Consider the following 16326-nt stretch of genomic DNA (forward strand, 5'->3'; position numbering starts at 1 on the left):
CAGGGTCCAGCACATATTAAACGAATATATCTTGCATTGATACAAATCAACTCAGAAACAGAACTTGTTAAGGATTGTATGATAAAATGGGCCCAGAACATCCAAGAAGTTATTACAATGGATACGTGGGAAAAGATCTGGGTGAGGAATGTAAAATTTATGCAAGCCCAAAACCTAAGAGAGAATTTTAATAAAATGTTTTATAGATGGCATTTAGATCCTAAAAAGCTTGCAAGTATGTATCCGAATTATCAGCCAAAATGTTGGAGATGTGGTGGCGAAGATGCAACGTATTTTCATATATGGTGGACCTGTAAAAAGGTTAAAGCTTTTTGGATAAAAATTTGATGGAATATGCAGAAGATCTTCAAGCAAAGGATAAAGTTTTGTCCGCAACTGTTTTTGTTGGGCATAATTACAGATGCTACTGTGGTGGACGTTAAGTTGATGCTGAACTTAATCACAGCAGCAAGACTTTTAATAGGTCAATATTGGAAGAAGGAGGAACTGCCGACTATAGAAGAATGGACTCTAAAGGTTTCTGACCTGGCGGAAATGGCAAAGATTTCGGCTTATTTGAAAGATCATTCGCAAGAACGTTATTTTATGGAGTGGAAAAAGTGGATTGATTATATTCAGAACAAATATGGGACTAAGAAATTTCATTTAGCATTTGAGTAAGTTTCCTTTTCTGTTTTCTTTTCTTTTTATATGTAATATTAATATTGATTGTAATCATATTATATGAGCTAGAGGGTGATAGAATTAATAGTTTATTGTTGTTAGCATATGGATGCTGAAGATTGTTTTTTGTTCTTATACCCTGTATTTAGCTCTGGGAAGTCAGGGGGGGGAGGGGGGAATGGGTGGGAGGGATAGGGAGGGTTAGGTAGGGGTGGGGGGAGGGGGGATTGTTAAAGTTAAAATGTACTATAAAACTTTTCAATAAAAAAAAAGAACTGAAGCTGTGGGGTTTTGCTGGAAACGGTCATCTCAGTTGGGTTTAATTTTGACAGCTTTGTCTTTGTTTTAGGGGATTTTTTTTTATCCTTCATGGAAACTACAGCTTTAGCAGGTGCCATCATGCAGAACTTGTGTACGCTTAAATAACTAATCTTAGGCATTAGGCAAATACGCACAAGAGTTCATCCGATTGTTAATGCTCTCCATTCATCTGGGATTTGTTGGCAGCAAAGTGGAAAAAAAAAGCTTAAATTCAGCTTGTGAGCGTGCCATCCTTTCATAATTAGCAACAAAGGAAAGAGGTCACTTTTTTACCCCTTCAGGAAAAGAAAAAAGTAAAAACTGTCCACCTCAGTTCTTCCCACAGTGCTGACTCCATCCATGTATTCTTCTCTTTCCTTCTTCCAGGATGATCTGTCTCCAACGTGGTCCTTCAGGTCTCCCAATAGTGGACCATCACCACTACAACCGAGTCATAGAATTGTAGGGGTGGAAGGGACCTTGGAAGTCTTCATCCAGCCCTGTGCTGAAGACCCATCCCTCTGTCTGCTGGTCCTCCTCCTCTTCTCTTTCCTCTTTCTCTTTCCCAGCACTATCAACTTCTCCAGAGAGCTGGGTCTTCATGTTGATTGACTGACTCTATGCCATCAAGTCATTGTTGACTCTTAATAGCATGGAATTTTTTTAAAAAGGATGACCAGCCCCCAAATTGGTCCTTCAGGTCTCCCAATAGTGGACCATCACCACTACAACCGAGTCATAGAATTGTAGGGGTGGAAGGGACCTTGGAAGTCTTCATCCAGCCGTGTGCTGAAGACCCATCCCTCTGTCTGCTGGTCCTCCTCCTCTTCTCTTTCCTCTTTCTCTTTCCCAGCACTATCAACTTCTCCAGAGAGCTGGGTCTTCATGTTGATTGACTGACTCTATGCCATCAAGTCATTGTTGACTCTTAATAGCATGGAATTTTTTTAAAAAAGGATGACCAGCCCCCAAATTGGTCCTTCAGGTCTTCCGATGGTGAGCTATCACCTCTATGACTGAGTCGTAGAGTCATAGAATCCAAGAGCTAGAAGTGGACTTGGGGATCTTCTTATCCAATTCTCTGCCCAAGACCCATCCACCTTCAGTTGGTCCTCTTCTTTCCTTTCCTTCCAACTTTCCCAGCATTATCAACTTCTCCAGAGAGCTGTGTGCCATCAAGTCATTGTCAACTCTTCTCAAAATAGATTTTTTTTCCTAGGATGATCTGCAAAAAAATAGTTGCTTCCGGGCTTACTAAATCTTGAAAGATATTCTGTCGTAATTTCACAAGCTAATGGGTTCCATAGGTACGAATTTGTTTCAATGATTCGCACAAGTTCGTTGCTACCAGCCCAGACTCCTTATCTTCTTCCAAAGAAAAGTTATCCAGCTGGTCAAGTGTAGGCAGCACTCGTCCATGCTCCTGAGCAACATTCTCACGTGCTTTGAGGCAGACGCATTGCCAGGGCTGGGTGGTGTTGGGGAGAAGGGATGCTTAAGAGCCTCCTCCTAACTCCCATGGGGATGAAAATGGATTTCCTGCTTGAGATCCAATGGCTGCCTTTAAGGATGTGGAGGAAACAGTGGTGGCCATGTTGACCTGGTCCACTTGGACCAGGGGTAGGCAACCTTGGCTCTTTTATGACTCATGGACTTCAACTCCCAGAATCCCTGAGCCACTTGGATGGAATCTCACAGCTTTCCAAAGCAGCCTAGAAATCAACCATCAGCAGAGCAAGGAGGACACCCACACCCCTCCCAGGAGAAGGGAAACAAGGATTCTTTGCTTTGCAGCAAGTCCAACCAGTCGGGTGCTGGCCTGAGCTTCAGGCTGGATGGGTCTTTGCATCAGGAGAAGGTGATTCCAGAGCTCACTCTGGCCAAGCATGAAGCCATCCTTCCCCTCACTCATCCACTCAGGTGGAAAGGGAAGGGAAGGGAAGGGAAGGGAAGGGAAGGGAAGGGAAGGGAAGAAGGAAAGAAAGAAAGGAAAGGGGAAGGGAAGGGAAGGGAAGGGAAGTGTTAAATAGCGGGTTCTTTGGTGCAGGAATGAAGACGCGGAACTGAGTACAGGGTAGCTCATTGTTTATTTCGTGCAGGAACTGTACTGGGGAAATGGCTGCAACTAGCTGCAATATATAGTCTAGCCCCTAGGTGGCAGCCAATAGGTTTAAATCAACCATTGCCGCCTGGAGATAGCCAATTGCAGCACAGGAGACTTGTAGTCTGGGTTGCTGGAGAGCCCCAGCAACCCACTATTCCTCAAGAGCCCAGTACATAACAGAAAGGAAAGAAGGAAAGAAGGAAAGGAAAAGAAAAGAAAGGAAAGGAAAGGAAAGGAAAGGAAAGGAAAGGAAAGGAAAGGAAAGGAAAGGAAAGGAAAGGAAAGGAAAGGAAAGGAAAGGAAAGGAAAGGAAAGGAAAGGAAAGGAAAGGAAAGGAAAGGAAAGGAAATACAGGATGTGGGTCCAACGCCAAACTTCTTGAATGCCCCCTCCCTCAGAGCCAGGAGCTATCTCCAGATTAGAGGGCATCTCATGACCTCGTGTCCTTCCAGAATCCAAATGTCTGATTCTGCCAAGTTTCCTTGGGACGCCACCAGGCAGAGGGCGGCTGGGATGTTACATCAAACCCCTCCCCAAAAAGCCTAATTTGTAAGGAAAGTGTTCTGCCCCCCACACACACACCCACTCAAGTGCCTGGGCCCATGCCAACGACTCCCCTGCATGCCTTGGCAGCACCGAGCAATGCCCCATCTTAACCGCTTGGATCCTGACTCCAATTGCCCTCTGCCACTAACACAGGCCTTTTTTGCAGGCTGTAAATCACTGCATGGACTTCTGTTTACGGCCAGCCTGACAGCCATTTACGGAAGGAAGAATCCGAGTTTTCCTCCCCGGTTGAAACCGGCTCTTTCATTTCACTTTCCCAGCCTGATTGCTAAATCAGCAGCCAGCAGAACAGAAAGTGGAGCCTCCCTCCCGGCTCCCAACTTCTCCTGCCAATCAATCTTTCCCCCAGGACTGGGAAATTAAAGTTGGGGGGGGGGCTGGCTGGAGAGAGAAATTGTGAAAATGAGAAGTGGTGATGCCAAAGAAAGGGACTTTCCAGACCCAGCAGCGGTTCTGCTTTCCTTGCGAGCGGGAATTAGGAATCAGGCTTAGAGCAGCTTTGCCTGACAGCTGCTTGGAGAGCTTCCCTGACACTGTCCTTGTGTCTTGGGAAGCGGCTGGAAGGCTGGCTTGTTTGTTTCAAGCCAGCTTCTGTCATTAGTGGCAGGGGTCAAGTGTTCTCGCAAACCACCGGCTTCTGCTCTTTCGGCCCCTGGGAAAAGAGAGGCGAAGCGTTATCTTCCTGCCTTGGTTTCTAGCACAGGGGAGCAGAGAAGATCAACAAAGATGATTAGAGGTCTGGAGGACAAACCACACAACGAACAATTGAGGGAACTGGGAATGTCTAATCCTGGGGTCTTCAAACTTGGCCCTTTTATGACTTGTGGACTTCAACTCCCAGAAGTCCACAAGTCATAAAAAGGCCAAGCTTGAAGACCCCTGGTCTAATCTAGTGAAGAGAAGGATTGGGGGGGGGACGTGATAACTGTCTTCCGGTACTTGGGGAGTTGGGGGATTGACCTATTCTTCAAAGTACCTGAGGATGGGACAAGAAGTAATGGATGGAAGACCATTAAAGCAAGATTCAGCCTAGAACTTAGGAGAAATTAGTCAAGAACAATTAATCAGAGGAACGACTTGCCTCCAGAAGTTGTGAGTGCTCCATTACTGGAGATTTTCAAGAAGAGACTGGACATGTGTTTGTCAGGAATGGGGTAAGGTCAACTGTTTGAGCAGGGGGTTGGACTAGATAGAAGACCTACAAGGTCCCTTCCAATCAGAGGATCGACTTGCCTCCAGAAGTTGTGCTTGGTCCATCACTGGAGGTTTTTAAGAAGCGACCAGACAGCCATTTATCTGGGATCTTATAGGGTCTCCTGTTTGACCAGGGACTGGACTAGAAGAGCTCCAAGGTCCTCTAGTCCTTTCTATTATTCTTTGTTCTATGAAGGCAGCTTGGACCTTGGCAACTGGGAATTAGACAAGGTCCCAAGCAAGGGACCTCCCTCCCACAGATAGGTCTCAGTATAAATGGTCCATTCAAGGCAGCAGGGGAAAATAAATCCAATATCTCAATCCAAGTCTTACTTGGGTATTTAGAGTTTCCTCCCCTTGCTACCCTGGATTTCAACCTGCAAAGCTGGAGGAGAGGACCATCTCATGATGTTGGACAATAAGTAACACAAGTGTATGAGCTTCAGTGGAGATTCTGCCCTGAGTTTGTTGGCGTCTTAAAACAACCCCAAGGCCAGGCTGAACTCCCCATAACAGCTGGAGAAATACTAGAAGCTGGGATTGCCATGGCTGGCTAGGGAATGTTGGGAGTCGAAATCCACATATCTTCACTGGTGGCGCAGTGGTTAAAGTGCAGCATTGCAGGCAAACTCTGCCCACAGTCTGAAGTTCGATCCCAACAGGACCAAAAGGTTGACTCAGCCTTTCATCCTTCCAATGTCACTAAAATAAGGACCCGGACAGCTGGGGGCAAGTAAGCTGACTCTGTAAACCTCTCAGAGAGTGCTGTAAAACACCGTGAAGTAGTATATAAGTCTAAATGCTATTGCTAAGCATTATCTTAAAGTTGCCGAAGTTGAGATACAACCTAAATTTCACCATCTATTTGAGAGACAAAGGGGGGAGGGTGTTGGCTGGGAAATTCATGTGGTCCAAATTAATTCTTTCTGACAAACTTCTGCCTTCCTCTCTTTCTTTTACAAAAAGTGTAAAAAAAATTGTGAGTCACCTTTTGGACTGCCTAAAGTACAGGTGTGCATGATTTATGTCTGTAAGATTATTTCAATCTGCAAAAGAAAACGGTTTCACTGTCTGCTCTCCAGCTGGCCCCTCCTGAGTTTCTTTTCTCCGTTCTCCAGGTCGCCCACAAAAGTTTTCCACCTTATCTCTTCTGTGGAGGTTGGGCCACCCACATGGAGACAGCTTATATTCCCTGGCAGGCTGGGCCACCTTATCTCCTCCAGCTTCACCATCATGGTGGTGCACATTCCAGCGAAATGGACATCATGGTGAACGCAACTGTTTCAAAAGTAAACCAGGAAGTGGAGATTTAGATTTGCTTAATAGATATCCAGATACACTTTCCGAATCCGAGAACCACTTGGCCAATGAAACGGGTCTTGCGCCAAGCTTGGCTGTCTTTCTACCTCCTCTTATGGAAATGGAATTAAGCGATAGGGGTGGGTGGTCTTCTAGAAGGCGGCTTAGGGTTATTCCAATGAAGGAGCCTTTCCTGGAAATCTCATGTCAGAGCTTTGAACTTTGGGACATCTGTTGCAATGTTTAGGGCTGCACCTACGCATCAGATGGGGTGGCGGTTAGAGGATTGGATTAGATTTGGAGACATTCAGGATTAAATTCTTGTTGGCCAACAGGGCCAAACAAAATTTCAAAGGGACTTGGTTGAACCGGGCTCCATCCGAAAATCTCTCCCCAGCTGCTCTGCGGAACAATGTGGGTCTCGCTGCTTCTAAAAGCGAGGTGCAGCATCCGTTGGCATCATACCCTTTTGAGGGCCAGCAGATCAAATCATCAGAAAAGCTTCTGGGCAGGCAATAGCCTTCCCTGACCAGGAGCACCAGAGTTTTCCTCACCTGTGGTGCACAGATGGAATTCCTCTGGCCACATAGATTCCATTCAGTTGGGAGGAATCTTGGCAGTCTTCCAGGCCAGAACAAACATCTTCAGATAAAGGCCTATCCAAATTTTGTTTCAAGTCCTCCAGTGATGGAACCTTCCATAACTCCAGGAGACAGCTGGTCCTCAGTTTAATAGACCTCAAGTCAGGAAATTCCCCTTTAACTTTGAATTTGCGTCTCCCTCTCTAAGACTTTCACCCTCTACGTCTATGGAGATTCTCAATCATCCAGATCATGGTTGTCCCAAAGGTGTTTTTTTGAAAAGGCAAGTGGGCTTTGATTTTCCTTGAGGATGTTTCGCTTCTTATCCAAGAAGCTTCTTCAGTTCTTCAAAAACAAAGGAAGCCCCATTGCCTCTTGTAGAAGCACCTTTGGGACTTTCACCCTCTAACTCAGGGATGTCCAACCTTGGCAACTTTAAGACTTGTGGACTTCAGCTCCCAGAATTCCCCAGCCAGTCTTAAAGTTGCTAAGGTTGGATATCCCTGCTTTGGATCTTGTCCTGTCTTCAGGCACTAGTGAGAATAAATCTATCTCTTCTTGCCTGGGGCAGCTCTTCAAGAATTAGAAGACGACTATTGTGTCTCCCCTCAGCTTTGTCTTCTTTAGGCACACACTGTTCTTTAAACCATTTTCAGCCTCCAGGCCCTTCACTACCTTCACGACTCTTCTCTGCATCTTTTCCCAGTTCCTCAGCATCCTTCTATATGGCGGCCAGAACCAGACACAGGATTCTACATGCAGTTTGACCAGTGTGCAGTATATTACAGTATAGTAGAACAATACTATCACTTTCCCTATCTTAATGCTATCCATCTGTTGAGGCAGCCCAAGATTGCATTAGCCCCTTTGGCAGCTGCACACGCTTAGTGGCTAGTCTACTGGCACCACCCAGAAACATTCCAGAAGGACTTGCTGAGTCAAGGTCCTGTCAATCCTGTTTCTTCTCAATGATGAGTCTTCCCTTGTTGCCAGAGACCTCTCCCTTTTTAGGAAAGCTCCGCCCCTTTTTGTAAGTCCATCTTTGTCTTCCACTTGGGAGAAAAACTCCAAAACCTCTCCAAAAATATGACTTCCCATCTTCCACGGGAAGGAGAAAAATGCATTAGGAAGCCCAGTGAGAGGCATCATCTCTTGTTCTCTTGGTCCTCCAAGTCATGGGTTACCTGCCTTAGTCTTCCAGGGTAATTTCTTTCTTCTGGTGGTCATTTCATAGATCTTATTCTGCCTCACCCAGAATCTCCTTGACTTTCCTGATGGGTCTAGAGTAGAGAGATGGCCCTTCAGATCTTCCACTTTCTCAAATAAAAAAAATAAACACAGTGTTTACTTGGTGCAGGCCTTCATGGATGCCATGAAGGGCTCCATCACTGGAGGTTTTCAAGATGAGACTGGACAGCCATTTGCCCGGAATGGCATAGGGTTGGACTAGAAGACCTCCAAGGTCCTTTCCAACCTGATATTTCTATGTTATATCTTCTGTACAGTCAAGGCTGAAGCTGTCTCCTCCTTTCCTCCTCCTCCTCCTCCTCCTCCACCACCACCACCACCACCACCTTCTTCTTCTTCTTTCTTCTTCTTCTTCTTCTTCTTCTTCTTCTTCTTCTTCTTCTTCTTCTTCTTCTTCTTCTTCTTCTTCTTCTTCTTCTTCTTCTCTCCTCCTCCTCCTCCTCCTCCTCCTCCTCCTCCTCCTCCTCTTCTTCTTCTTCTTCTTCTTCTTCTTCTTCTTCTTCTTCTTCTTCTTCTTCTTCTTCTTCTTCTTCTTCTTCTTCTTCTTCTTCTTCTCATTCTTTGTCTGCTCCTTCTCCTTTTCCTTCTCCTCCTCTTCCTCTTCCTGCTGCTGGTTCTTGCTCTTCTGATGACCTCAAACATTATTATTTGATGTTGTTGTAGTGTGACTTGATATTCTCTCTCCAACTTCTTCTGCATCTGCCTCCTGCTCTTTGACTTTCTCCTCTTTTTGTATATGCCTTGTATGTGGTGGTGGGATTCAGCCAGTTCACACCACTTCGGCAGAACCGGTAGCTAATTTTTTGTTGCCCAGGCCCGTAATGGACTTCCGGAAGCGGCATCCACACAGAGAACCGGTTGTTCACCTCTGAATCCCACCACTGCTTGTACGGTATGGGATCCCAAAACAGGAATATCCTTTGATGAGGAAAATTGTCTCCTTCTTAAATCAGTAAGATTGGCTATCGTGACTAAGTGAGGCTCCCTCGAGCAAATGTTGCTGTTGTGTCTTCATCAAATGCAAACCAAAAAAAGTCAATAAAAGCCTAGTAATTGTAATTGCAGAACACAGTCATCAGGGTTAATTTTAACTTTCTCTCTCTCTCTCTGTGTGTGTGTGTGTGTGTGTTTGTGTGTGTGTTTGTGTGTGTTTGTGTGTGTGTGTGCGATTTATAATATTATATGACCCAGCTTGTTCAGTTCATTTATCATGCACTGCATTGTGCAGATCTAGGGGGAAAAATGGCAACTCCAGGAAGATAGCTAAGCAGATGTGAATGCACTGGCTAGGGGAGGCAAGGGGGGTCAAAGGTCAGCCAATCATGAACATCAGCAGGTGGGCAAGGGGGCAAATGGCAAAACCTCCATGATGGTGGCCACTGCTGCACAACTGCCGCATCAGGAGACATCCTGGGGTATTTGTGGGATGACATCACCATGGGCGCCATCACGTTCAGATGCTCCGCTGGGCCCCAGATGCTGCTCAGCCCTCGTCTCTCTCAACCTCACCTTCCCCCGAGGATGGGCAGGCTAAAAGTGGGCACCTTGAAGCAGCTCTGAGCTTCTTGCAGAAAAGACGAGATCAGAAGCAAGTGTCCCCAGGCCTTGGCATCACCGCTTGCTGCTGGCCACACCCTCTGCTTCTCTCTATGATTTATTTATGTGTATCCTGCATTTATTATTTTTGTAAACAATTCAAGGTGGCGAACATAATACTCCTTCCTCCTCCTAATTTCCCCACCGCAAGAACTCTGTGAAGTTGTCTAGGCTGAGAAAGAAGGACTGGCCAAAACTCCCCCAGGCAGCTTTCATGCCCAAGGTGGCACTAGAACTCACTGTCTCCTGATAATTGGCCCAAGGTCATCCAGCTCGCTTTCATGCCCAAGGCTGGACTAGAACTCACCGTCTCCTGGTGATTGGCCCAAAGTTACCCAGCTGGCTTTCATGCCCAAGGCAGGATTAGAACTCACCGTTTCCTGGTGATTGGCCCAAAGTCACCCAGCCGGCTTTCATGCTTAAAGAGGAACTAGAACTCACAGTCTCCCATTTTCTAGAGTGGTGCCTTAACCATTAATTGCATGGTGTCACTTCTGAAATTTGTGATCCTTGGACTTTGACTTTCCTCATATCCCAAAGGTGACTTCTCACGAGGCAACTGGACTTTGTTTTTCTTTGGAAATGTTTCGCTTCTCATCCCAGAAGCTTCTTCAGCTCTGACTGGAATGGTGGGGGAATGGAAAGGATTTATACTTGCAGACAGCTGGTCATTTGCATTCTTTTAGAGAGTCGTTGAGACCACTTGGAGGTTTATCTGTGTCCTCAGGGTGACCTGAGTGGTGCAAATGGGTGTGGAGCCTTCTGGGAACTGCTGAAAGGACTGTGTTGTAGACTGGAGATAGATGATGCCGTATCCCTCACCCTCTATTGAGAGAGGGCTGTTCAGTTTTGAGATAGATGGCCTCTTGGACCCCTCTTTTAAACCAGTGGTCCTCTCTGTCCAAAACTATGACTTTCCTCATAGTTTTCCTCTGCTAATTATGGCCAAGGGCACCCAAGGAATGTTTGCTGGGGTTATCCAAATGAATGGGTCACGGAAGCAGCCACTGTCCATCGTGAAACGATGGTACCACGCATCAGGTTGAAGAGCAGATTCCTGGATTAGCCAGCCTGGTGCAATGAGTTGGAAGAGAGAAAAGGAAGTGCAGGAGAACAAGGAAGGAGAGTGGAAATAACAGTCCTTGTTTTGGTAACGGCCAGACCTGGCATCAGGCTGATTTGACCCTTTGAGAAATGGCTGCCTCTTTCTAGTATAGGTATAGATCAGGGGTAGGCAACCTTGGCTCTTTTATGACTTGTGGACTTCAACTCCCAGATTTCCTGAGCCAGCTATGCTGAGGAAAAAGGGAGAGGTTTCCAAGCTGAGCCATGCTGGCTCAGGAATTCTGGGAGTTGAAGTCCACGAGTCATAAAAGAGCCGAAGTTGCCTACCCCTGGTATAGATAATACAGGTAGTCCTCAACTTCCAGCATTTCATTGAGTGACCGTTCAAAGTAACAACAGCCATGAACAAAAAACTGACTTATGATCATTTTTCACACTTATGATCTTTACAGAATCCATATGTTCATGTGATCAAAATCTGGACCCTTGGCAACCAGCTCGTATTTATGACAGTCGCAGTGTCCCAGGATCACTTGGTCCCCTTTTGCGACCTTCTGACAAGCAAAGTCAGTGGAAAAGCCAGATTCACTAACTTAACAATTGCAGTGATTCACTTAACAACTGTGGCAAGAAAGGTCGTAAAATGGGGCAAAAGTCATTTAGCAACAGACATTTTGGGCTGAACGGTGGTTGTAAGCTATGGACTACCTGTGCAGATCATAAAGAAACTGACTTGAAACAAGCTGGCATCCATGAAGCATTTGCTAGAAGAGAGCATGGATTGAGCAGGAACAAGCTTCGTCTTGTACCATGTTTTGATCATTACCTTCCTCAGTAGATTAAGGAAATACCCTAAATACTTCTTCATTTTCAGGTAAACATTTGACCAACCAACTCTCCCATAACATGTTGACTTCAAAGCTGGTTAAGTGTCAGCCAGATGTTCAGGCAATTAAGTGGCTGCCTAGCTAGCATGAAGACTGTAATTTAAGAACACTCAAGGATGGTTCATCATCAGACTGGAGAGAGGTATCGAGCAGGGGGTCCACGAGGAACAGCCTCTACTCTTTCTTAAGAAATAATTTTGAAAAAAGGGCCTTATCAGTGGTGATAAGGATAAGATGATAAGGTAAGATATAAGATATAAAATATAGGATAGAAGATAGAAGATAAGATAGAAGATCGAAGGTCGAAGATCAAAGATAGAAGATAGAAGATGAGGTGAGGTGTGGTTAAAAAATGGCACATAGTAAAAAATGAAATTCTGATGTCCACTCTCAGAATATACATATACATATACATATACATATACATATACATATACATATACATATACATATACATATACATATACATATACATATACATATACATATACATATACATATACATATACATATACATATACATATACATACTGTATACATATACATATACATATACATATACATACTGTATACATATACATATACATAGACATAGACATAGACATAGACATAGACATAGACATAGACATAGACATAGACATATACACAGTGCTTTTTTTGTAAAAGAAAAAGCTGCCGGAACTCACACGTCATACAACCCACCCATACGGTACAACCTACAAGGTTCCATCCAAAAAAGGTGCCGGAACTCTGTTCTGGGCGTTCTATGACAAAAAAAGCCCAGCATAGACATAGACATAGACATAGACATAGACATAGACATAGACATAGACATAGACATAGACATAGACATAGACATAGACATAGACATAGACATAGACATAGACATAGACATAGACATAGACATAGACATAGACATAGACAAATACGAATATTAATCACTGTCCATTTTCAATACATAGCGCAAAAAAGATTCTTGAGAGTTCACAAGGTTGACACTGTATGGAACGAAGCTATTATAGAATCCAGTTGTTCTGCTTCGAATACCACGAAGACTCCTCCCAGAAGGTAACAAGGACAACTGGTCCTGGGGAGGGTGTGAGGCATCCCAGATGATCCTGCGGACCCTGCTCAAGCATCGCTTACATGCCACATCCTGGATAGAAGGGAAGGAACTCCCCTTAGTCTTTTCTGCTGTCCTCACCACTCTCTTCACCACCTTCCTGTCTGAAGCAGTGATGCCACTGTTTACTGATAAGAATAGTTTGAGGGGGAGCCAATGACCCAAAGACATGGTGGGCTCATCATTTATCATTTATTAGACTTAATTACATTATTAGTAACTCAAGAACATAGATAATACTAGTAGCCCTCGACTTACAACCGTTCATTTAGTGACCATTCAAAGTTACAACAGCACCGGGGGAAAAATGAGTCATCACCATTTTCCACACGTATGACCATTGCTGCATCCCCATGGTCACGTGATCAAAATTCAGACAGTTGGCATTAAGACGGTTGCAGTATCCCAGGGTCATGTGACCACTTTTTGCAAAATTCACACAAGCAGAGTCATTGGGGAAGTGAGATTAACTTAACAACCGGGTTACTAAGTTAACAACTGCAATGATTCACTGTGGCAAGAAAGGTTGTAAAATGGGGGAAAAATTCACTTGACAAATATCTCGCTTAGCAACATAAGATTCTGGGCTCAAATTGTGGTCGTACGTTGAGGACTTCCTCCTCCTCTTTTCTCCTCTGGGGGCATTCAAGCGAGGAAGGAGACCAGACTGTTGAGGGGGATTCAATCAAAGGTCTTGGACAAGTAGCAGGTTGAGCTTGCTGGTCTCCTTCCTTGCTTTCTCTTAAGGTTTAACTCTTAAGATTCTGCGCCCCAGTTTAACCTGCTTCTCCACTCCAGACTTTATGGGAAAACTTTCTGTTCCCTGCAATCCGCGACTGACCTGTTTATTTTCTACTCTGAAATCAGGAACCTGGGAGAGTATCTGGGGAAACCACCTGGCAGGAGGCCACTAAAGTCATGGGTGAGTAAACACTTTGGGGATTTGAGGTGGGATCAGAGGAGATGGAGCTGGTGGAACAAGGGAGGAGACTTCCTGGCCGCTGGTTTTCAGCTGGTCCTCCTGGAGCCTCTTTTGTGAAGGCGAACGGAGCGGGCTACCACTACTATTTGTAGCTCGGGGTTGAAACAAACGAGGGGTCCCTGGTGCTCTCTGAGCTTGGTGGTTTTCTTGCAGACGTTTTCATTACCCAACTAGGTAACATCATCAGTGCTGATAAGGAGTGCTGTTTGCTGTCGGGTTTAAATTTCTAGAAGCCTGGCACTCTGACAAACTAGCCATCAACAGACACATAGACATTAACAACATCTACAGACTCTGCAAAAGAGACAATCAACCAGCCCCAAAGAGGAAACGACTCCAGCACCTCCCCACCAGGAATTAGCACTCAGATCAGCATAGATTAGCTCCAAGGTCAACTTCAGACCAGCAATCAAGTAACCAGCAATCAAGTAAGAGCCTTGGTGGAGCAGTGGGCTAATGCCTCCTTAAGTAACACCAGCTGCCTGCAATTAGTGCAGGTTCGCATCCCACCAGGCTCAAGGTTGACTCAGCCTTCCATCCTTCCGAGGTAGGTAAAATGAGGACCCAGATTGTTGGGGGCAATTAAGCTGACTTTGTAATAATGCCGCTTGGGGGTGTGTGTGAAAGCCCTAATAAGCAGGCACATACATAGAATGAAGGCTACTGCTAAGCTTGTAAGCTGCCCTGAGTCTTCGGAGAAGGGCGGGGTATAAATGGAATTAAAATAAAATAAAATAAAATAAATAAAATAATCAATACCCCAATCAAGAAACTGCCCAAGAGCCAACAGCCAAACCAAAGAATCCCTAAGACCATCCCCACCCACACAAACAGGCAAGCCGCCAGAATATAAACCGACAGCAAACAGCACTTCTTACTAGCACTGATGATGTTACCTAGTCGGGTAATGAAATGTCTGCAAGAAAACAAGCAAGCTCAGAGAGCACCAAGGTTTCCTCGGAGAGGGCTACCTCTGAGTGCCCCATTCATGACTGTCCCTCAGCTGGCTTCTTTGAGTCAACTCAAGGCTTGGCCCCCTCAAGGCTTTCCTTTGGAACCCAGCCAGAAGTGTCCATGGGGGCTATCCAATGAGTCAAGAGGGTGGCCAGGATGGTAGGGTCAAAGATGTTGGCCTTCATGCCCATCTGAGAGGGTAGCGCAAGTGGCCTTGAGGAGCAGAAGGAAGAGCTGCTACGAAGGCAACAGTCAGATAAAAGACACCTGAGTCCGGGCAGGAATGTAATGTGAGAAAATGTCTCAGCCAAGCCCCTCGCTAGTTCTCCAGAAGATAAAGGGAAGGAGGAGCGAAGCACATTCAGACTTGCAAGATTCTGCTCTGATAGCTTTACAATAAAAGTGGCACCAACCTTTAAATGTGCCATTGAATTCCTAGCATGGTCTACCTTGAAAGGCTGACAGCACCACACCACAATGACTTTTTGGACCACACCCTGCAGATGCTTGCTTGCTCTCTGGCCTGGCCAAAGGAGAAAGACTTGCTCTGTGGATTAGTGGGCTTGTCTTGCAGCAGAAAAGAGGGAAAGAGAGAGAGACTGTCCATCTCTGGTGAGATGTGCAAAAAACCAAAACAACATAATAACCCCAAATCCCCTTTAATATTTCTTTGGGGTCAACTGCATGCTGGGTAATTCTTGAATGACACCTGCATGTCTCTCCTTCACTACTGTAGATCTTTCAACCCTTGATCTCAAGAGATGTTGATTGGATTCACATCTCCACTTAACTGTTCATCCATTTTTGTGACTTTGCCCAAGCATGGATGACTAAACCTAGCAAGCCCGACATCGTTAAGTCACAAAACACTAACCAAGATTAACACCAACCAAGGTCAACGTGTCGAGGGAATGTCTCCAGTACATTTTTTTTTACTTATTTGATGAGATCCATCAGGCACGTACAATCACAGAGTTGTCCTATAAGTTTCCATGTATCACATTTCCAAGCCTTTAATTCAGTGTTTCTCAATTTTGGCATGCTGGCTGGGGGATTCTGGGAGTTGAAGTCCACCCATCTTCAAGTTGCCAAGGTTGAGAAAACACCGCTACTCCTGTCACCTTCCTTCTTTCTTCTACCTGGCTCTCCAACTCCTTGCTCAAAAGTGGAAATGGAACAAATCCAGGAATCGCTGATGGCACCTTTGATTACCACCCAGGCCAGGAAGCAGCTGTGGACTTACTCCCAACCACAAATCAAAGCTGGAAGGCACTTTGTGAGCTGTCGTGCTCTTAAGGCAGAGTTTTAAATTGCGCAGTGCTCACAGCTGCTTGGGACGCAGCCACAAGACCATTAAAGCACCTGCTGGAGCCCACGGAGGCCTAATGGAGAAAGTCACCCACCACAGAGGCCCAGTTGAGATGGGGAGGGAAATCACGTCTTTCCTTGTAAACATCCTGAGGGTTTTATTTGAAATCGGGGCGGTGTTGAAAGCAAACCAGCTTCCCCCAGCTTCCGTTCTCGAAGTCAGCAGGAAGCCAAGGCCAAGTGCCGCAGGCTTGTAGCCCCGAGGGGCTGCATGCCACCACTTCTCCCCACTTCTATTGACTCTGGCGAGGGTGGCTAGTTTGTGCCAGTGGCAAATATCTGTAGCTCGGGTGGAGGACGAGGGTGGAGGTTTGTTCTCCAAGCTTGTGGGCTGGGTTCTGAATGTTTTGTACACCAGGTTAGGTGACGTCTTC

Source organism: Vipera berus (assembly GCF_964194415.1).
Source record: "Vipera berus genome assembly, chromosome: 2".
NCBI lineage: Eukaryota > Metazoa > Chordata > Lepidosauria > Squamata > Viperidae > Vipera > Vipera berus.